The sequence below is a fragment of the Siphateles boraxobius genome, unplaced genomic scaffold (genome assembly GCF_051911475.1).
Source record: "Siphateles boraxobius isolate OS27281-9 unplaced genomic scaffold, OSU_SipBor_1 190, whole genome shotgun sequence".
Lineage (NCBI taxonomy): Eukaryota > Metazoa > Chordata > Actinopteri > Cypriniformes > Leuciscidae > Siphateles > Siphateles boraxobius.
Window position 1 is genome coordinate 91,186 of NW_027508800.1, and position 16,154 is coordinate 107,339.

Consider the following 16,154-nt stretch of genomic DNA (forward strand, 5'->3'; position numbering starts at 1 on the left):
AGGCCGCATGGGAATACTAGGTGTTGTAAGCTTTTTTAAGAAAAAAAAAAAAGAGTCCCTGAGCTTCTTCAAAAAGCCTTAAAAAGTCTCTGAGATTCTTCAGAAAGCATGAAAGAGCTTGAGTTTTTTCAAAAGTTGTTCTTAGTTTTCTTCACTAATGGTCTAACCTTTTAAATAGCCCAATTTTGGCAGCAGTTTTAGCTTACGGCCATACCACCTTGGGCACGCCCGATCTCGTCTGATCTCGGAAGCTAAGCAGGGTCGGGCCTGGTTAGTACTTGGATGGGAGACCGCCTGGGAATACCAGGTGCTGTAAGCTTTTAAAAAAAAAAAAAAAAAAAAAAAGAGTGCCTGAGCTTCAAAAAGCCTTAAAAAGTCTCTGAGATTCTTCAGAAAGCATGAAAGAGTTTGAGTTTTTTCAAAAGTTCTTCTTAGTCTTCTTCACTAATGGTCTAAGCTTTTAAATAAGGCCTGGTTAGTACTTGGATGGGAGGCCGCATGGGAATACTAGGTGTTGTAAGCTTTTTTAAGAAAAAAAAAAAAGAGTCCCTGAGCTTCTTCAAAAAGCCTTAAAAAGTCTCTGAGATTCTTCAGAAAGCATGAAAGAGCTTGAGTTTTTTCAAAAGTTGTTCTTAGTTTTCTTCACTAATGGTCTAACCTTTTAAATAGCCCAATTTTGGCAGCAGTTTTAGCTTACGGCCATACCACCTTGGGCACGCCCGATCTCGTCTGATCTCGGAAGCTAAGCAGGGTCGGGCCTGGTTAGTACTTGGATGGGAGACCGCCTGGGAATACCAGGTGCTGTAAGCTTTTAAAAAAAAAAAAAAAAAAAAAAGAGTGCCTGAGCTTCAAAAAGCCTTAAAAAGTCTCTGAGATTCTTCAGAAAGCATGAAAGAGTTTGAGTTTTTTCAAAAGTTCTTCTTAGTCTTCTTCACTAATGGTCTAAGCTTTTAAATAAGGCCTGGTTAGTACTTGGATGGGAGGCCGCATGGGAATACTAGGTGTTGTAAGCTTTTTTAAGAAAAAAAAAAAAGAGTCCCTGAGCTTCTTCAAAAAGCCTTAAAAAGTCTCTGAGATTCTTCAGAAAGCATGAAAGAGCTTGAGTTTTTTCAAAAGTTGTTCTTAGTTTTCTTCACTAATGGTCTAACCTTTTAAATAGCCCAATTTTGGCAGCAGTTTTAGCTTACGGCCATACCACCTTGGGCACGCCCGATCTCGTCTGATCTCGGAAGCTAAGCAGGGTCGGGCCTGGTTAGTACTTGGATGGGAGACCGCCTGGGAATACCAGGTGCTGTAAGCTTTTAAAAAAAAAAAAAAGAGTGCCTGAGCTTCAAAAAGCCTTAAAAAGTCTCTGAGATTCTTCAGAAAGCATGAAAGAGTTTGAGTTTTTTCAAAAGTTGTTCTTAGTTTTCTTCACTAATGGTCTAACCTTTTAAATAGCCCAATTTTGGCAGCAGTATTCGCTTACGGCCATACCACCTTGGGCACGCCCGATCTCGTCTGATCTCGGAAGCTAAGCAGGGTCGGGACTGGTTAGTACTTGGATGGGAGACCGCCTGGGAATACCAGGTGCTGTAAGCTTTTAAAAAAAAAAAAAAAAAAAAAAGAGTGCCTGAGCTTCAAAAAGCCTTAAAAAGTCTCTGAGATTCTTCAGAAAGCATGAAAGAGTTTGAGTTTTTTCAAAAGTTCTTCTTAGTCTTCTTCACTAATGGTCTAAGCTTTTAAATAAGGCCTGGTTAGTACTTGGATGGGAGGCCGCATGGGAATACTAGGTGTTGTAAAAATTTTTAAGAAAAAAAAAAAAGAGTCCCTGAGCTTCTTCAAAAAGCCTTAAAAAGTCTCTGAGATTCTTCAGAAAGCATGAAAGAGCTTGAGTTTTTTCAAAAGTTGTTCTTAGTTTTCTTCACTAATGGTCTAACCTTTTAAATAGCCCAATTTTGGCAGCAGTTTTAGCTTACGGCCATACCACCTTGGGCACGCCCGATCTCGTCTGATCTCGGAAGCTAAGCAGGGTCGGGCCTGGTTAGTACTTGGATGGGAGACCGCCTGGGAATACCAGGTGCTGTAAGCTTTTAAAAAAAAAAAAAAAAAAAAAAGAGTGCCTGAGCTTCAAAAAGCCTTAAAAAGTCTCTGAGATTCTTCAGAAAGCATGAAAGAGTTTGAGTTTTTTCAAAAGTTCTTCTTAGTCTTCTTCACTAATGGTCTAAGCTTTTAAATAAGGCCTGGTTAGTACTTGGATGGGAGGCCGCATGGGAATACTAGGTGTTGTAAGCTTTTTTAAGAAAAAAAAAAAAGAGTCCCTGAGCTTCTTCAAAAAGCCTTAAAAAGTCTCTGAGATTCTTCAGAAAGCATGAAAGAGCTTGAGTTTTTTCAAAAGTTGTTCTTAGTTTTCTTCACTAATGGTCTAACCTTTTAAATAGCCCAATTTTGGCAGCAGTTTTAGCTTACGGCCATACCACCTTGGGCACGCCCGATCTCGTCTGATCTCGGAAGCTAAGCAGGGTCGGGCCTGGTTAGTACTTGGATGGGAGACCGCCTGGGAATACCAGGTGCTGTAAGCTTTTAAAAAAAAAAAAAAAAAAAAAAAGAGTGCCTGAGCTTCAAAAAGCCTTAAAAAGTCTCTGAGATTCTTCAGAAAGCATGAAAGAGTTTGAGTTTTTTCAAAAGTTCTTCTTAGTCTTCTTCACTAATGGTCTAAGCTTTTAAATAAGGCCTGGTTAGTACTTGGATGGGAGGCCGCATGGGAATACTAGGTGTTGTAAGCTTTTTTAAGAAAAAAAAAAAAGAGTCCCTGAGCTTCTTCAAAAAGCCTTAAAAAGTCTCTGAGATTCTTCAGAAAGCATGAAAGAGCTTGAGTTTTTTCAAAAGTTGTTCTTAGTTTTCTTCACAAATGGTCTAACCTTTTAAATAGCCCAATTTTGGCAGCAGTTTTAGCTTACGGCCATACCACCTTGGGCACGCCCGATCTCGTCTGATCTCGGAAGCTAAGCAGGGTCGGGCCTGGTTAGTACTTGGATGGGAGACCGCCTGGGAATACCAGGTGCTGTAAGCTTTTAAAAAAAAAAAAAAAAAAAAAAGAGTGCCTGAGCTTCAAAAAGCCTTAAAAAGTCTCTGAGATTCTTCAGAAAGCATGAAAGAGTTTGAGTTTTTTCAAAAGTTCTTCTTAGTCTTCTTCACTAATGGTCTAAGCTTTTAAATAAGGCCTGGTTAGTACTTGGATGGGAGGCCGCATGGGAATACTAGGTGTTGTAAGCTTTTTTAAGAAAAAAAAAAAAGAGTCCCTGAGCTTCTTCAAAAAGCCTTAAAAAGTCTCTGAGATTCTTCAGAAAGCATGAAAGAGCTTGAGTTTTTTCAAAAGTTGTTCTTAGTTTTCTTCACTAATGGTCTAACCTTTTAAATAGCCCAATTTTGGCAGCAGTTTTAGCTTACGGCCATACCACCTTGGGCACGCCCGATCTCGTCTGATCTCGGAAGCTAAGCAGGGTCGGGCCTGGTTAGTACTTGGATGGGAGACCGCCTGGGAATACCAGGTGCTGTAAGCTTTTAAAAAAAAAAAAAAGAGTGCCTGAGCTTCAAAAAGCCTTAAAAAGTCTCTGAGATTCTTCAGAAAGCATGAAAGAGTTTGAGTTTTTTCAAAAGTTGTTCTTAGTTTTCTTCACTAATGGTCTAACCTTTTAAATAGCCCAATTTTGGCAGCAGTATTCGCTTACGGCCATACCACCTTGGGCACGCCCGATCTCGTCTGATCTCGGAAGCTAAGCAGGGTCGGGACTGGTTAGTACTTGGATGGGAGACCGCCTGGGAATACCAGGTGCTGTAAGCTTTTAAAAAAAAAAAAAAAAAAAAAAAGAGTGCCTGAGCTTCAAAAAGCCTTAAAAAGTCTCTGAGATTCTTCAGAAAGCATGAAAGAGTTTGAGTTTTTTCAAAAGTTCTTCTTAGTCTTCTTCACTAATGGTCTAAGCTTTTAAATAAGGCCTGGTTAGTACTTGGATGGGAGGCCGCATGGGAATACTAGGTGTTGTAAAAATTTTTAAGAAAAAAAAAAAAGAGTCCCTGAGCTTCTTCAAAAAGCCTTAAAAAGTCTCTGAGATTCTTCAGAAAGCATGAAAGAGCTTGAGTTTTTTCAAAAGTTGTTCTTAGTTTTCTTCACAAATGGTCTAACCTTTTAAATAGCCCAATTTTGGCAGCAGTTTTAGCTTACGGCCATACCACCTTGGGCACGCCCGATCTCGTCTGATCTCGGAAGCTAAGCAGGGTCGGGCCTGGTTAGTACTTGGATGGGAGACCGCCTGGGAATACCAGGTGCTGTAAGCTTTTTAAAAAAAAAAAAAGAGTGCCTGAGCTTCAAAAAGCCTTAAAAAGTCTCTGAGATTCTTCAGAAAGCATGAAAGAGTTTGAGTTTTTTCAAAAGTTCTTCTTAGTCTTCTTCACTAATGGTCTAAGCTTTTAAATAAGGCCTGGTTAGTACTTGGATGGGAGGCCGCATGGGAATACTGGGTGTTGTAAGCTTTTTTAAGAAAAAAAAAAAGAGTGCCTGAGCTTCTTCAAAAAGACTTAAAAAGTCTCTGAGATTCTTCAGAAAGCATGAAAGAGCTTGAGTTTTTTCAAAAGTTGTTCTTAGTTTTCTTCACTAATGGTCTAACCTTTTAAATAGCCCAATTTTGGCAGCAGTTTTAGCTTACGGCCATACCACCTTGGGCACGCCCGATCTCGTCTGATCTCGGAAGCTAAGCAGGGTCGGGCCTGGTTAGTACTTGGATGGGAGACCGCCTGGGAATACCAGGTGCTGTAAGCTTTTAAAAAAAAAAAAAAAAAAAAAAGAGTGCCTGAGCTTCAAAAAGCCTTAAAAAGTCTCTGAGATTCTTCAGAAAGCATGAAAGAGTTTGAGTTTTTTCAAAAGTTCTTCTTAGTCTTCTTCACTAATGGTCTAAGCTTTTAAATAAGGCCTGGTTAGTACTTGGATGGGAGGCCGCATGGGAATACTAGGTGTTGTAAGCTTTTTTAAGAAAAAAAAAAAAGAGTCCCTGAGCTTCTTCAAAAAGCCTTAAAAAGTCTCTGAGATTCTTCAGAAAGCATGAAAGAGCTTGAGTTTTTTCAAAAGTTGTTCTTAGTTTTCTTCACTAATGGTCTAACCTTTTAAATAGCCCAATTTTGGCAGCAGTTTTAGCTTACGGCCATACCACCTTGGGCACGCCCGATCTCGTCTGATCTCGGAAGCTAAGCAGGGTCGGGCCTGGTTAGTACTTGGATGGGAGACCGCCTGGGAATACCAGGTGCTGTAAGCTTTTTAAAAAAAAAAAAAGAGTGCCTGAGCTTCAAAAAGCCTTAAAAAGTCTCTGAGATTCTTCAGAAAGCATGAAAGAGTTTGAGTTTTTTCAAAAGTTCTTCTTAGTCTTCTTCACTAATGGTCTAAGCTTTTAAATAAGGCCTGGTTAGTACTTGGATGGGAGGCCGCATGGGAATACTGGGTGTTGTAAGCTTTTTTAAGAAAAAAAAAAAGAGTGCCTGAGCTTCTTCAAAAAGACTTAAAAAGTCTCTGAGATTCTTCAGAAAGCATGAAAGAGCTTGAGTTTTTTCAAAAGTTGTTCTTAGTTTTCTTCACTAATGGTCTAACCTTTTAAATAGCCCAATTTTGGCAGCAGTTTTAGCTTACGGCCATACCACCTTGGGCACGCCCGATCTCGTCTGATCTCGGAAGCTAAGCAGGGTCGGGCCTGGTTAGTACTTGGATGGGAGACCGCCTGGGAATACCAGGTGCTGTAAGCTTTTAAAAAAAAAAAAAAAAAAAAAAGAGTGCCTGAGCTTCAAAAAGCCTTAAAAAGTCTCTGAGATTCTTCAGAAAGCATGAAAGAGTTTGAGTTTTTTCAAAAGTTCTTCTTAGTCTTCTTCACTAATGGTCTAAGCTTTTAAATAAGGCCTGGTTAGTACTTGGATGGGAGGCCGCATGGGAATACTAGGTGTTGTAAGCTTTTTTAAGAAAAAAAAAAAAGAGTCCCTGAGCTTCTTCAAAAAGCCTTAAAAAGTCTCTGAGATTCTTCAGAAAGCATGAAAGAGCTTGAGTTTTTTCAAAAGTTGTTCTTAGTTTTCTTCACTAATGGTCTAACCTTTTAAATAGCCCAATTTTGGCAGCAGTTTTAGCTTACGGCCATACCACCTTGGGCACGCCCGATCTCGTCTGATCTCGGAAGCTAAGCAGGGTCGGGCCTGGTTAGTACTTGGATGGGAGACCGCCTGGGAATACCAGGTGCTGTAAGCTTTTAAAAAAAAAAAAAAAAAAAAAAAGAGTGCCTGAGCTTCAAAAAGCCTTAAAAAGTCTCTGAGATTCTTCAGAAAGCATGAAAGAGTTTGAGTTTTTTCAAAAGTTCTTCTTAGTCTTCTTCACTAATGGTCTAAGCTTTTAAATAAGGCCTGGTTAGTACTTGGATGGGAGGCCGCATGGGAATACTAGGTGTTGTAAGCTTTTTTAAGAAAAAAAAAAAAGAGTCCCTGAGCTTCTTCAAAAAGCCTTAAAAAGTCTCTGAGATTCTTCAGAAAGCATGAAAGAGCTTGAGTTTTTTCAAAAGTTGTTCTTAGTTTTCTTCACTAATGGTCTAACCTTTTAAATAGCCCAATTTTGGCAGCAGTTTTAGCTTACGGCCATACCACCTTGGGCACGCCCGATCTCGTCTGATCTCGGAAGCTAAGCAGGGTCGGGCCTGGTTAGTACTTGGATGGGAGACCGCCTGGGAATACCAGGTGCTGTAAGCTTTTAAAAAAAAAAAAAAAAAAAAAAGAGTGCCTGAGCTTCAAAAAGCCTTAAAAAGTCTCTGAGATTCTTCAGAAAGCATGAAAGAGTTTGAGTTTTTTCAAAAGTTCTTCTTAGTCTTCTTCACTAATGGTCTAAGCTTTTAAATAAGGCCTGGTTAGTACTTGGATGGGAGGCCGCATGGGAATACTAGGTGTTGTAAGCTTTTTTAAGAAAAAAAAAAAAGAGTCCCTGAGCTTCTTCAAAAAGCCTTAAAAAGTCTCTGAGATTCTTCAGAAAGCATGAAAGAGCTTGAGTTTTTTCAAAAGTTGTTCTTAGTTTTCTTCACAAATGGTCTAACCTTTTAAATAGCCCAATTTTGGCAGCAGTTTTAGCTTACGGCCATACCACCTTGGGCACGCCCGATCTCGTCTGATCTCGGAAGCTAAGCAGGGTCGGGCCTGGTTAGTACTTGGATGGGAGACCGCCTGGGAATACCAGGTGCTGTAAGCTTTTTAAAAAAAAAAAAAGAGTGCCTGAGCTTCAAAAAGCCTTAAAAAGTCTCTGAGATTCTTCAGAAAGCATGAAAGAGTTTGAGTTTTTTCAAAAGTTCTTCTTAGTCTTCTTCACTAATGGTCTAAGCTTTTAAATAAGGCCTGGTTAGTACTTGGATGGGAGGCCGCATGGGAATACTGGGTGTTGTAAGCTTTTTTAAGAAAAAAAAAAAGAGTGCCTGAGCTTCTTCAAAAAGACTTAAAAAGTCTCTGAGATTCTTCAGAAAGCATGAAAGAGCTTGAGTTTTTTCAAAAGTTGTTCTTAGTTTTCTTCACTAATGGTCTAACCTTTTAAATAGCCCAATTTTGGCAGCAGTTTTAGCTTACGGCCATACCACCTTGGGCACGCCCGATCTCGTCTGATCTCGGAAGCTAAGCAGGGTCGGGCCTGGTTAGTACTTGGATGGGAGACCGCCTGGGAATACCAGGTGCTGTAAGCTTTTAAAAAAAAAAAAAAAAAAAAAAGAGTGCCTGAGCTTCAAAAAGCCTTAAAAAGTCTCTGAGATTCTTCAGAAAGCATGAAAGAGTTTGAGTTTTTTCAAAAGTTCTTCTTAGTCTTCTTCACTAATGGTCTAAGCTTTTAAATAAGGCCTGGTTAGTACTTGGATGGGAGGCCGCATGGGAATACTAGGTGTTGTAAGCTTTTTTAAGAAAAAAAAAAAAGAGTCCCTGAGCTTCTTCAAAAAGCCTTAAAAAGTCTCTGAGATTCTTCAGAAAGCATGAAAGAGCTTGAGTTTTTTCAAAAGTTGTTCTTAGTTTTCTTCACTAATGGTCTAACCTTTTAAATAGCCCAATTTTGGCAGCAGTTTTAGCTTACGGCCATACCACCTTGGGCACGCCCGATCTCGTCTGATCTCGGAAGCTAAGCAGGGTCGGGCCTGGTTAGTACTTGGATGGGAGACCGCCTGGGAATACCAGGTGCTGTAAGCTTTTAAAAAAAAAAAAAAAAAAAAAAGAGTGCCTGAGCTTCAAAAAGCCTTAAAAAGTCTCTGAGATTCTTCAGAAAGCATGAAAGAGTTTGAGTTTTTTCAAAAGTTGTTCTTAGTTTTCTTCACTAATGGTCTAACCTTTTAAATAGCCCAATTTTGGCAGCAGTATTCGCTTACGGCCATACCACCTTGGGCACGCCCGATCTCGTCTGATCTCGGAAGCTAAGCAGGGTCGGGACTGGTTAGTACTTGGATGGGAGACCGCCTGGGAATACCAGGTGCTGTAAGCTTTTAAAAAAAAAAAAAAAAAAAAAGAGTGCCTGAGCTTCAAAAAGCCTTAAAAAGTCTCTGAGATTCTTCAGAAAGCATGAAAGAGTTTGAGTTTTTTCAAAAGTTCTTCTTAGTCTTCTTCACTAATGGTCTAAGCTTTTAAATAAGGCCTGGTTAGTACTTGGATGGGAGGCCGCATGGGAATACTAGGTGTTGTAAAAATTTTTAAGAAAAAAAAAAAAGAGTCCCTGAGCTTCTTCAAAAAGCCTTAAAAAGTCTCTGAGATTCTTCAGAAAGCATGAAAGAGCTTGAGTTTTTTCAAAAGTTGTTCTTAGTTTTCTTCACTAATGGTCTAACCTTTTAAATAGCCCAATTTTGGCAGCAGTTTTAGCTTACGGCCATACCACCTTGGGCACGCCCGATCTCGTCTGATCTCGGAAGCTAAGCAGGGTCGGGCCTGGTTAGTACTTGGATGGGAGACCGCCTGGGAATACCAGGTGCTGTAAGCTTTTAAAAAAAAAAAAAAAAAAAAAAGAGTGCCTGAGCTTCAAAAAGCCTTAAAAAGTCTCTGAGATTCTTCAGAAAGCATGAAAGAGTTTGAGTTTTTTCAAAAGTTCTTCTTAGTCTTCTTCACTAATGGTCTAAGCTTTTAAATAAGGCCTGGTTAGTACTTGGATGGGAGGCCGCATGGGAATACTAGGTGTTGTAAGCTTTTTTAAGAAAAAAAAAAAAGAGTCCCTGAGCTTCTTCAAAAAGCCTTAAAAAGTCTCTGAGATTCTTCAGAAAGCATGAAAGAGCTTGAGTTTTTTCAAAAGTTGTTCTTAGTTTTCTTCACAAATGGTCTAACCTTTTAAATAGCCCAATTTTGGCAGCAGTTTTAGCTTACGGCCATACCACCTTGGGCACGCCCGATCTCGTCTGATCTCGGAAGCTAAGCAGGGTCGGGCCTGGTTAGTACTTGGATGGGAGACCGCCTGGGAATACCAGGTGCTGTAAGCTTTTAAAAAAAAAAAAAAAAAAAAAAGAGTGCCTGAGCTTCAAAAAGCCTTAAAAAGTCTCTGAGATTCTTCAGAAAGCATGAAAGAGTTTGAGTTTTTTCAAAAGTTCTTCTTAGTCTTCTTCACTAATGGTCTAAGCTTTTAAATAAGGCCTGGTTAGTACTTGGATGGGAGGCCGCATGGGAATACTAGGTGTTGTAAGCTTTTTTAAGAAAAAAAAAAAAGAGTCCCTGAGCTTCTTCAAAAAGCCTTAAAAAGTCTCTGAGATTCTTCAGAAAGCATGAAAGAGCTTGAGTTTTTTCAAAAGTTGTTCTTAGTTTTCTTCACTAATGGTCTAACCTTTTAAATAGCCCAATTTTGGCAGCAGTTTTAGCTTACGGCCATACCACCTTGGGCACGCCCGATCTCGTCTGATCTCGGAAGCTAAGCAGGGTCGGGCCTGGTTAGTACTTGGATGGGAGACCGCCTGGGAATACCAGGTGCTGTAAGCTTTTAAAAAAAAAAAAAAAAAAAAAAGAGTGCCTGAGCTTCAAAAAGCCTTAAAAAGTCTCTGAGATTCTTCAGAAAGCATGAAAGAGTTTGAGTTTTTTCAAAAGTTCTTCTTAGTCTTCTTCACTAATGGTCTAAGCTTTTAAATAAGGCCTGGTTAGTACTTGGATGGGAGGCCGCATGGGAATACTAGGTGTTGTAAGCTTTTTTAAGAAAAAAAAAAAAGAGTCCCTGAGCTTCTTCAAAAAGCCTTAAAAAGTCTCTGAGATTCTTCAGAAAGCATGAAAGAGCTTGAGTTTTTTCAAAAGTTGTTCTTAGTTTTCTTCACAAATGGTCTAACCTTTTAAATAGCCCAATTTTGGCAGCAGTTTTAGCTTACGGCCATACCACCTTGGGCACGCCCGATCTCGTCTGATCTCGGAAGCTAAGCAGGGTCGGGCCTGGTTAGTACTTGGATGGGAGACCGCCTGGGAATACCAGGTGCTGTAAGCTTTTTAAAAAAAAAAAAAGAGTGCCTGAGCTTCAAAAAGCCTTAAAAAGTCTCTGAGATTCTTCAGAAAGCATGAAAGAGTTTGAGTTTTTTCAAAAGTTCTTCTTAGTCTTCTTCACTAATGGTCTAAGCTTTTAAATAAGGCCTGGTTAGTACTTGGATGGGAGGCCGCATGGGAATACTGGGTGTTGTAAGCTTTTTTAAGAAAAAAAAAAAGAGTGCCTGAGCTTCTTCAAAAAGACTTAAAAAGTCTCTGAGATTCTTCAGAAAGCATGAAAGAGCTTGAGTTTTTTCAAAAGTTGTTCTTAGTTTTCTTCACTAATGGTCTAACCTTTTAAATAGCCCAATTTTGGCAGCAGTTTTAGCTTACGGCCATACCACCTTGGGCACGCCCGATCTCGTCTGATCTCGGAAGCTAAGCAGGGTCGGGCCTGGTTAGTACTTGGATGGGAGACCGCCTGGGAATACCAGGTGCTGTAAGCTTTTAAAAAAAAAAAAAAAAAAAAAAGAGTGCCTGAGCTTCAAAAAGCCTTAAAAAGTCTCTGAGATTCTTCAGAAAGCATGAAAGAGTTTGAGTTTTTTCAAAAGTTCTTCTTAGTCTTCTTCACTAATGGTCTAAGCTTTTAAATAAGGCCTGGTTAGTACTTGGATGGGAGGCCGCATGGGAATACTAGGTGTTGTAAGCTTTTTTAAGAAAAAAAAAAAAGAGTCCCTGAGCTTCTTCAAAAAGCCTTAAAAAGTCTCTGAGATTCTTCAGAAAGCATGAAAGAGCTTGAGTTTTTTCAAAAGTTGTTCTTAGTTTTCTTCACTAATGGTCTAACCTTTTAAATAGCCCAATTTTGGCAGCAGTTTTAGCTTACGGCCATACCACCTTGGGCACGCCCGATCTCGTCTGATCTCGGAAGCTAAGCAGGGTCGGGCCTGGTTAGTACTTGGATGGGAGACCGCCTGGGAATACCAGGTGCTGTAAGCTTTTAAAAAAAAAAAAAAAAAAAAAAGAGTGCCTGAGCTTCAAAAAGCCTTAAAAAGTCTCTGAGATTCTTCAGAAAGCATGAAAGAGTTTGAGTTTTTTCAAAAGTTCTTCTTAGTCTTCTTCACTAATGGTCTAAGCTTTTAAATAAGGCCTGGTTAGTACTTGGATGGGAGGCCGCATGGGAATACTAGGTGTTGTAAGCTTTTTTAAGAAAAAAAAAAAAGAGTCCCTGAGCTTCTTCAAAAAGCCTTAAAAAGTCTCTGAGATTCTTCAGAAAGCATGAAAGAGCTTGAGTTTTTTCAAAAGTTGTTCTTAGTTTTCTTCACTAATGGTCTAACCTTTTAAATAGCCCAATTTTGGCAGCAGTTTTAGCTTACGGCCATACCACCTTGGGCACGCCCGATCTCGTCTGATCTCGGAAGCTAAGCAGGGTCGGGCCTGGTTAGTACTTGGATGGGAGACCGCCTGGGAATACCAGGTGCTGTAAGCTTTTAAAAAAAAAAAAAAAAAAAAAAAGAGTGCCTGAGCTTCAAAAAGCCTTAAAAAGTCTCTGAGATTCTTCAGAAAGCATGAAAGAGTTTGAGTTTTTTCAAAAGTTCTTCTTAGTCTTCTTCACTAATGGTCTAAGCTTTTAAATAAGGCCTGGTTAGTACTTGGATGGGAGGCCGCATGGGAATACTAGGTGTTGTAAGCTTTTTTAAGAAAAAAAAAAAAGAGTCCCTGAGCTTCTTCAAAAAGCCTTAAAAAGTCTCTGAGATTCTTCAGAAAGCATGAAAGAGCTTGAGTTTTTTCAAAAGTTGTTCTTAGTTTTCTTCACTAATGGTCTAACCTTTTAAATAGCCCAATTTTGGCAGCAGTTTTAGCTTACGGCCATACCACCTTGGGCACGCCCGATCTCGTCTGATCTCGGAAGCTAAGCAGGGTCGGGCCTGGTTAGTACTTGGATGGGAGACCGCCTGGGAATACCAGGTGCTGTAAGCTTTTAAAAAAAAAAAAAAAAAAAAAAGAGTGCCTGAGCTTCAAAAAGCCTTAAAAAGTCTCTGAGATTCTTCAGAAAGCATGAAAGAGTTTGAGTTTTTTCAAAAGTTCTTCTTAGTCTTCTTCACTAATGGTCTAAGCTTTTAAATAAGGCCTGGTTAGTACTTGGATGGGAGGCCGCATGGGAATACTAGGTGTTGTAAGCTTTTTTAAGAAAAAAAAAAAAGAGTCCCTGAGCTTCTTCAAAAAGCCTTAAAAAGTCTCTGAGATTCTTCAGAAAGCATGAAAGAGCTTGAGTTTTTTCAAAAGTTGTTCTTAGTTTTCTTCACTAATGGTCTAACCTTTTAAATAGCCCAATTTTGGCAGCAGTTTTAGCTTACGGCCATACCACCTTGGGCACGCCCGATCTCGTCTGATCTCGGAAGCTAAGCAGGGTCGGGCCTGGTTAGTACTTGGATGGGAGACCGCCTGGGAATACCAGGTGCTGTAAGCTTTTAAAAAAAAAAAAAAGAGTGCCTGAGCTTCAAAAAGCCTTAAAAAGTCTCTGAGATTCTTCAGAAAGCATGAAAGAGTTTGAGTTTTTTCAAAAGTTGTTCTTAGTTTTCTTCACTAATGGTCTAACCTTTTAAATAGCCCAATTTTGGCAGCAGTATTCGCTTACGGCCATACCACCTTGGGCACGCCCGATCTCGTCTGATCTCGGAAGCTAAGCAGGGTCGGGACTGGTTAGTACTTGGATGGGAGACCGCCTGGGAATACCAGGTGCTGTAAGCTTTTAAAAAAAAAAAAAAAAAAAAAAGAGTGCCTGAGCTTCAAAAAGCCTTAAAAAGTCTCTGAGATTCTTCAGAAAGCATGAAAGAGTTTGAGTTTTTTCAAAAGTTCTTCTTAGTCTTCTTCACTAATGGTCTAAGCTTTTAAATAAGGCCTGGTTAGTACTTGGATGGGAGGCCGCATGGGAATACTAGGTGTTGTAAAAATTTTTAAGAAAAAAAAAAAAGAGTCCCTGAGCTTCTTCAAAAAGCCTTAAAAAGTCTCTGAGATTCTTCAGAAAGCATGAAAGAGCTTGAGTTTTTTCAAAAGTTGTTCTTAGTTTTCTTCACTAATGGTCTAACCTTTTAAATAGCCCAATTTTGGCAGCAGTTTTAGCTTACGGCCATACCACCTTGGGCACGCCCGATCTCGTCTGATCTCGGAAGCTAAGCAGGGTCGGGCCTGGTTAGTACTTGGATGGGAGACCGCCTGGGAATACCAGGTGCTGTAAGCTTTTAAAAAAAAAAAAAAAAAAAAAAGAGTGCCTGAGCTTCAAAAAGCCTTAAAAAGTCTCTGAGATTCTTCAGAAAGCATGAAAGAGTTTGAGTTTTTTCAAAAGTTCTTCTTAGTCTTCTTCACTAATGGTCTAAGCTTTTAAATAAGGCCTGGTTAGTACTTGGATGGGAGGCCGCATGGGAATACTAGGTGTTGTAAGCTTTTTTAAGAAAAAAAAAAAAGAGTCCCTGAGCTTCTTCAAAAAGCCTTAAAAAGTCTCTGAGATTCTTCAGAAAGCATGAAAGAGCTTGAGTTTTTTCAAAAGTTGTTCTTAGTTTTCTTCACTAATGGTCTAACCTTTTAAATAGCCCAATTTTGGCAGCAGTTTTAGCTTACGGCCATACCACCTTGGGCACGCCCGATCTCGTCTGATCTCGGAAGCTAAGCAGGGTCGGGCCTGGTTAGTACTTGGATGGGAGACCGCCTGGGAATACCAGGTGCTGTAAGCTTTTAAAAAAAAAAAAAAAAAAAAAAAGAGTGCCTGAGCTTCAAAAAGCCTTAAAAAGTCTCTGAGATTCTTCAGAAAGCATGAAAGAGTTTGAGTTTTTTCAAAAGTTCTTCTTAGTCTTCTTCACTAATGGTCTAAGCTTTTAAATAAGGCCTGGTTAGTACTTGGATGGGAGGCCGCATGGGAATACTAGGTGTTGTAAGCTTTTTTAAGAAAAAAAAAAAAGAGTCCCTGAGCTTCTTCAAAAAGCCTTAAAAAGTCTCTGAGATTCTTCAGAAAGCATGAAAGAGCTTGAGTTTTTTCAAAAGTTGTTCTTAGTTTTCTTCACAAATGGTCTAACCTTTTAAATAGCCCAATTTTGGCAGCAGTTTTAGCTTACGGCCATACCACCTTGGGCACGCCCGATCTCGTCTGATCTCGGAAGCTAAGCAGGGTCGGGCCTGGTTAGTACTTGGATGGGAGACCGCCTGGGAATACCAGGTGCTGTAAGCTTTTAAAAAAAAAAAAAAAAAAAAAAAGAGTGCCTGAGCTTCAAAAAGCCTTAAAAAGTCTCTGAGATTCTTCAGAAAGCATGAAAGAGTTTGAGTTTTTTCAAAAGTTCTTCTTAGTCTTCTTCACTAATGGTCTAAGCTTTTAAATAAGGCCTGGTTAGTACTTGGATGGGAGGCCGCATGGGAATACTAGGTGTTGTAAGCTTTTTTAAGAAAAAAAAAAAGAGTCCCTGAGCTTCTTCAAAAAGCCTTAAAAAGTCTCTGAGATTCTTCAGAAAGCATGAAAGAGCTTGAGTTTTTTCAAAAGTTGTTCTTAGTTTTCTTCACTAATGGTCTAACCTTTTAAATAGCCCAATTTTGGCAGCAGTTTTAGCTTACGGCCATACCACCTTGGGCACGCCCGATCTCGTCTGATCTCGGAAGCTAAGCAGGGTCGGGCCTGGTTAGTACTTGGATGGGAGACCGCCTGGGAATACCAGGTGCTGTAAGCTTTTAAAAAAAAAAAAAAGAGTGCCTGAGCTTCAAAAAGCCTTAAAAAGTCTCTGAGATTCTTCAGAAAGCATGAAAGAGTTTGAGTTTTTTCAAAAGTTGTTCTTAGTTTTCTTCACTAATGGTCTAACCTTTTAAATAGCCCAATTTTGGCAGCAGTATTCGCTTACGGCCATACCACCTTGGGCACGCCCGATCTCGTCTGATCTCGGAAGCTAAGCAGGGTCGGGCCTGGTTAGTACTTGGATGGGAGACCGCCTGGGAATACCAGGTGCTGTAAGCTTTTTTAAAAAAAAAAAAAGAGTGCCTGAGCTTCAAAAAGCCTTAAAAAGTCTCTGAGATTCTTCAGAAAGCATGAAAGAGTTTGAGTTTTTTCAAAAGTTCTTCTTAGTCTTCTTCACTAATGGTCTAAGCTTTTAAATAAGGCCTGGTTAGTACTTGGATGGGAGGCCGCATGGGAATACTGGGTGTTGTAAGCTTTTTTAAGAAAAAAAAAAAGAGTGCCTGAGCTTCAAAAAGCCTTAAAAAGTCTCTGAGATTCTTCAGAAAGCATGAAAGAGTTTGAGTTTTTTCAAAAGTTCTTCTTAGTCTTCTTCACTAATGGTCTAAGCTTTTAAATAAGGCCTGGTTAGTACTTGGATGGGAGGCCGCATGGGAATACTAGGTGTTGTAAGCTTTTTTAAGAAAAAAAAAAAAGAGTCCCTGAGCTTCTTCAAAAAGCCTTAAAAAGTCTCTGAGATTCTTCAGAAAGCATGAAAGAGCTTGAGTTTTTTCAAAAGTTGTTCTTAGTTTTCTTCACTAATGGTCTAACCTTTTAAATAGCCCAATTTTGGCAGCAGTTTTAGCTTACGGCCATACCACCTTGGGCACGCCCGATCTCGTCTGATCTCGGAAGCTAAGCAGGGTCGGGCCTGGTTAGTACTTGGATGGGAGACCGCCTGGGAATACCAGGTGCTGTAAGCTTTTAAAAAAAAAAAAAAGAGTGCCTGAGCTTCAAAAAGCCTTAAAAAGTCTCT

General features: G+C 39.7%; 35 non-coding genes across 35 annotated transcripts; all 35 read left to right on the plus strand.

Annotated features, from left to right (window-relative positions):
- Nucleotides 1-200: 200 nt before the first annotated feature.
- On the plus strand, nt 201-319 carry LOC143743897 (5S ribosomal RNA). Its single transcript, XR_013205642.1, has one exon. It is a non-coding gene; the product is annotated as a 5S ribosomal RNA (ribosomal RNA).
- A 372-nt stretch (nt 320-691) lies between these two features.
- Nucleotides 692-810, plus strand: LOC143743898 (5S ribosomal RNA). Its single transcript, XR_013205643.1, has one exon. It is a non-coding gene; the product is annotated as a 5S ribosomal RNA (ribosomal RNA).
- A 371-nt stretch (nt 811-1,181) lies between these two features.
- LOC143743899 (5S ribosomal RNA) lies at nt 1,182-1,300 on the plus strand. The gene has a single exon (XR_013205644.1). It is a non-coding gene; the product is annotated as a 5S ribosomal RNA (ribosomal RNA).
- A 162-nt stretch (nt 1,301-1,462) lies between these two features.
- LOC143743999 (5S ribosomal RNA) lies at nt 1,463-1,581 on the plus strand. The gene has a single exon (XR_013205734.1). It is a non-coding gene; the product is annotated as a 5S ribosomal RNA (ribosomal RNA).
- A 371-nt stretch (nt 1,582-1,952) lies between these two features.
- LOC143743900 (5S ribosomal RNA) lies at nt 1,953-2,071 on the plus strand. The gene has a single exon (XR_013205645.1). It is a non-coding gene; the product is annotated as a 5S ribosomal RNA (ribosomal RNA).
- A 371-nt stretch (nt 2,072-2,442) lies between these two features.
- Nucleotides 2,443-2,561, plus strand: LOC143743901 (5S ribosomal RNA). The gene has a single exon (XR_013205646.1). It is a non-coding gene; the product is annotated as a 5S ribosomal RNA (ribosomal RNA).
- Nucleotides 2,562-2,933: 372 nt separating this feature from the next.
- On the plus strand, nt 2,934-3,052 carry LOC143743902 (5S ribosomal RNA). Its single transcript, XR_013205647.1, has one exon. It is a non-coding gene; the product is annotated as a 5S ribosomal RNA (ribosomal RNA).
- A 371-nt stretch (nt 3,053-3,423) lies between these two features.
- On the plus strand, nt 3,424-3,542 carry LOC143743903 (5S ribosomal RNA). Its single transcript, XR_013205648.1, has one exon. It is a non-coding gene; the product is annotated as a 5S ribosomal RNA (ribosomal RNA).
- A 162-nt stretch (nt 3,543-3,704) lies between these two features.
- LOC143744000 (5S ribosomal RNA) lies at nt 3,705-3,823 on the plus strand. Its single transcript, XR_013205735.1, has one exon. It is a non-coding gene; the product is annotated as a 5S ribosomal RNA (ribosomal RNA).
- A 372-nt stretch (nt 3,824-4,195) lies between these two features.
- LOC143743904 (5S ribosomal RNA) lies at nt 4,196-4,314 on the plus strand. Its single transcript, XR_013205649.1, has one exon. It is a non-coding gene; the product is annotated as a 5S ribosomal RNA (ribosomal RNA).
- Nucleotides 4,315-4,676: 362 nt separating this feature from the next.
- LOC143743907 (5S ribosomal RNA) lies at nt 4,677-4,795 on the plus strand. The gene has a single exon (XR_013205651.1). It is a non-coding gene; the product is annotated as a 5S ribosomal RNA (ribosomal RNA).
- A 371-nt stretch (nt 4,796-5,166) lies between these two features.
- On the plus strand, nt 5,167-5,285 carry LOC143743908 (5S ribosomal RNA). The gene has a single exon (XR_013205652.1). It is a non-coding gene; the product is annotated as a 5S ribosomal RNA (ribosomal RNA).
- Nucleotides 5,286-5,647: 362 nt separating this feature from the next.
- Nucleotides 5,648-5,766, plus strand: LOC143743909 (5S ribosomal RNA). The gene has a single exon (XR_013205653.1). It is a non-coding gene; the product is annotated as a 5S ribosomal RNA (ribosomal RNA).
- A 371-nt stretch (nt 5,767-6,137) lies between these two features.
- LOC143743910 (5S ribosomal RNA) lies at nt 6,138-6,256 on the plus strand. Its single transcript, XR_013205654.1, has one exon. It is a non-coding gene; the product is annotated as a 5S ribosomal RNA (ribosomal RNA).
- A 372-nt stretch (nt 6,257-6,628) lies between these two features.
- LOC143743911 (5S ribosomal RNA) lies at nt 6,629-6,747 on the plus strand. Its single transcript, XR_013205655.1, has one exon. It is a non-coding gene; the product is annotated as a 5S ribosomal RNA (ribosomal RNA).
- Nucleotides 6,748-7,118: 371 nt separating this feature from the next.
- LOC143743912 (5S ribosomal RNA) lies at nt 7,119-7,237 on the plus strand. Its single transcript, XR_013205656.1, has one exon. It is a non-coding gene; the product is annotated as a 5S ribosomal RNA (ribosomal RNA).
- A 362-nt stretch (nt 7,238-7,599) lies between these two features.
- On the plus strand, nt 7,600-7,718 carry LOC143743913 (5S ribosomal RNA). Its single transcript, XR_013205657.1, has one exon. It is a non-coding gene; the product is annotated as a 5S ribosomal RNA (ribosomal RNA).
- A 371-nt stretch (nt 7,719-8,089) lies between these two features.
- LOC143743914 (5S ribosomal RNA) lies at nt 8,090-8,208 on the plus strand. The gene has a single exon (XR_013205658.1). It is a non-coding gene; the product is annotated as a 5S ribosomal RNA (ribosomal RNA).
- Nucleotides 8,209-8,378: 170 nt separating this feature from the next.
- Nucleotides 8,379-8,497, plus strand: LOC143744001 (5S ribosomal RNA). Its single transcript, XR_013205736.1, has one exon. It is a non-coding gene; the product is annotated as a 5S ribosomal RNA (ribosomal RNA).
- A 370-nt stretch (nt 8,498-8,867) lies between these two features.
- On the plus strand, nt 8,868-8,986 carry LOC143743915 (5S ribosomal RNA). The gene has a single exon (XR_013205659.1). It is a non-coding gene; the product is annotated as a 5S ribosomal RNA (ribosomal RNA).
- Nucleotides 8,987-9,357: 371 nt separating this feature from the next.
- LOC143743916 (5S ribosomal RNA) lies at nt 9,358-9,476 on the plus strand. Its single transcript, XR_013205660.1, has one exon. It is a non-coding gene; the product is annotated as a 5S ribosomal RNA (ribosomal RNA).
- A 371-nt stretch (nt 9,477-9,847) lies between these two features.
- Nucleotides 9,848-9,966, plus strand: LOC143743919 (5S ribosomal RNA). Its single transcript, XR_013205662.1, has one exon. It is a non-coding gene; the product is annotated as a 5S ribosomal RNA (ribosomal RNA).
- Nucleotides 9,967-10,337: 371 nt separating this feature from the next.
- Nucleotides 10,338-10,456, plus strand: LOC143743920 (5S ribosomal RNA). Its single transcript, XR_013205663.1, has one exon. It is a non-coding gene; the product is annotated as a 5S ribosomal RNA (ribosomal RNA).
- Nucleotides 10,457-10,818: 362 nt separating this feature from the next.
- On the plus strand, nt 10,819-10,937 carry LOC143743921 (5S ribosomal RNA). The gene has a single exon (XR_013205664.1). It is a non-coding gene; the product is annotated as a 5S ribosomal RNA (ribosomal RNA).
- A 371-nt stretch (nt 10,938-11,308) lies between these two features.
- Nucleotides 11,309-11,427, plus strand: LOC143743922 (5S ribosomal RNA). Its single transcript, XR_013205665.1, has one exon. It is a non-coding gene; the product is annotated as a 5S ribosomal RNA (ribosomal RNA).
- Nucleotides 11,428-11,798: 371 nt separating this feature from the next.
- Nucleotides 11,799-11,917, plus strand: LOC143743923 (5S ribosomal RNA). The gene has a single exon (XR_013205666.1). It is a non-coding gene; the product is annotated as a 5S ribosomal RNA (ribosomal RNA).
- Nucleotides 11,918-12,289: 372 nt separating this feature from the next.
- Nucleotides 12,290-12,408, plus strand: LOC143743924 (5S ribosomal RNA). The gene has a single exon (XR_013205667.1). It is a non-coding gene; the product is annotated as a 5S ribosomal RNA (ribosomal RNA).
- A 371-nt stretch (nt 12,409-12,779) lies between these two features.
- On the plus strand, nt 12,780-12,898 carry LOC143743925 (5S ribosomal RNA). Its single transcript, XR_013205668.1, has one exon. It is a non-coding gene; the product is annotated as a 5S ribosomal RNA (ribosomal RNA).
- Nucleotides 12,899-13,060: 162 nt separating this feature from the next.
- Nucleotides 13,061-13,179, plus strand: LOC143744002 (5S ribosomal RNA). The gene has a single exon (XR_013205737.1). It is a non-coding gene; the product is annotated as a 5S ribosomal RNA (ribosomal RNA).
- Nucleotides 13,180-13,550: 371 nt separating this feature from the next.
- Nucleotides 13,551-13,669, plus strand: LOC143743926 (5S ribosomal RNA). The gene has a single exon (XR_013205669.1). It is a non-coding gene; the product is annotated as a 5S ribosomal RNA (ribosomal RNA).
- A 371-nt stretch (nt 13,670-14,040) lies between these two features.
- On the plus strand, nt 14,041-14,159 carry LOC143743927 (5S ribosomal RNA). Its single transcript, XR_013205670.1, has one exon. It is a non-coding gene; the product is annotated as a 5S ribosomal RNA (ribosomal RNA).
- A 372-nt stretch (nt 14,160-14,531) lies between these two features.
- Nucleotides 14,532-14,650, plus strand: LOC143743929 (5S ribosomal RNA). The gene has a single exon (XR_013205671.1). It is a non-coding gene; the product is annotated as a 5S ribosomal RNA (ribosomal RNA).
- Nucleotides 14,651-15,021: 371 nt separating this feature from the next.
- Nucleotides 15,022-15,140, plus strand: LOC143743931 (5S ribosomal RNA). The gene has a single exon (XR_013205673.1). It is a non-coding gene; the product is annotated as a 5S ribosomal RNA (ribosomal RNA).
- Nucleotides 15,141-15,302: 162 nt separating this feature from the next.
- LOC143743932 (5S ribosomal RNA) lies at nt 15,303-15,421 on the plus strand. The gene has a single exon (XR_013205674.1). It is a non-coding gene; the product is annotated as a 5S ribosomal RNA (ribosomal RNA).
- A 561-nt stretch (nt 15,422-15,982) lies between these two features.
- Nucleotides 15,983-16,101, plus strand: LOC143743933 (5S ribosomal RNA). Its single transcript, XR_013205675.1, has one exon. It is a non-coding gene; the product is annotated as a 5S ribosomal RNA (ribosomal RNA).
- Nucleotides 16,102-16,154: the final 53 nt, after the last annotated feature.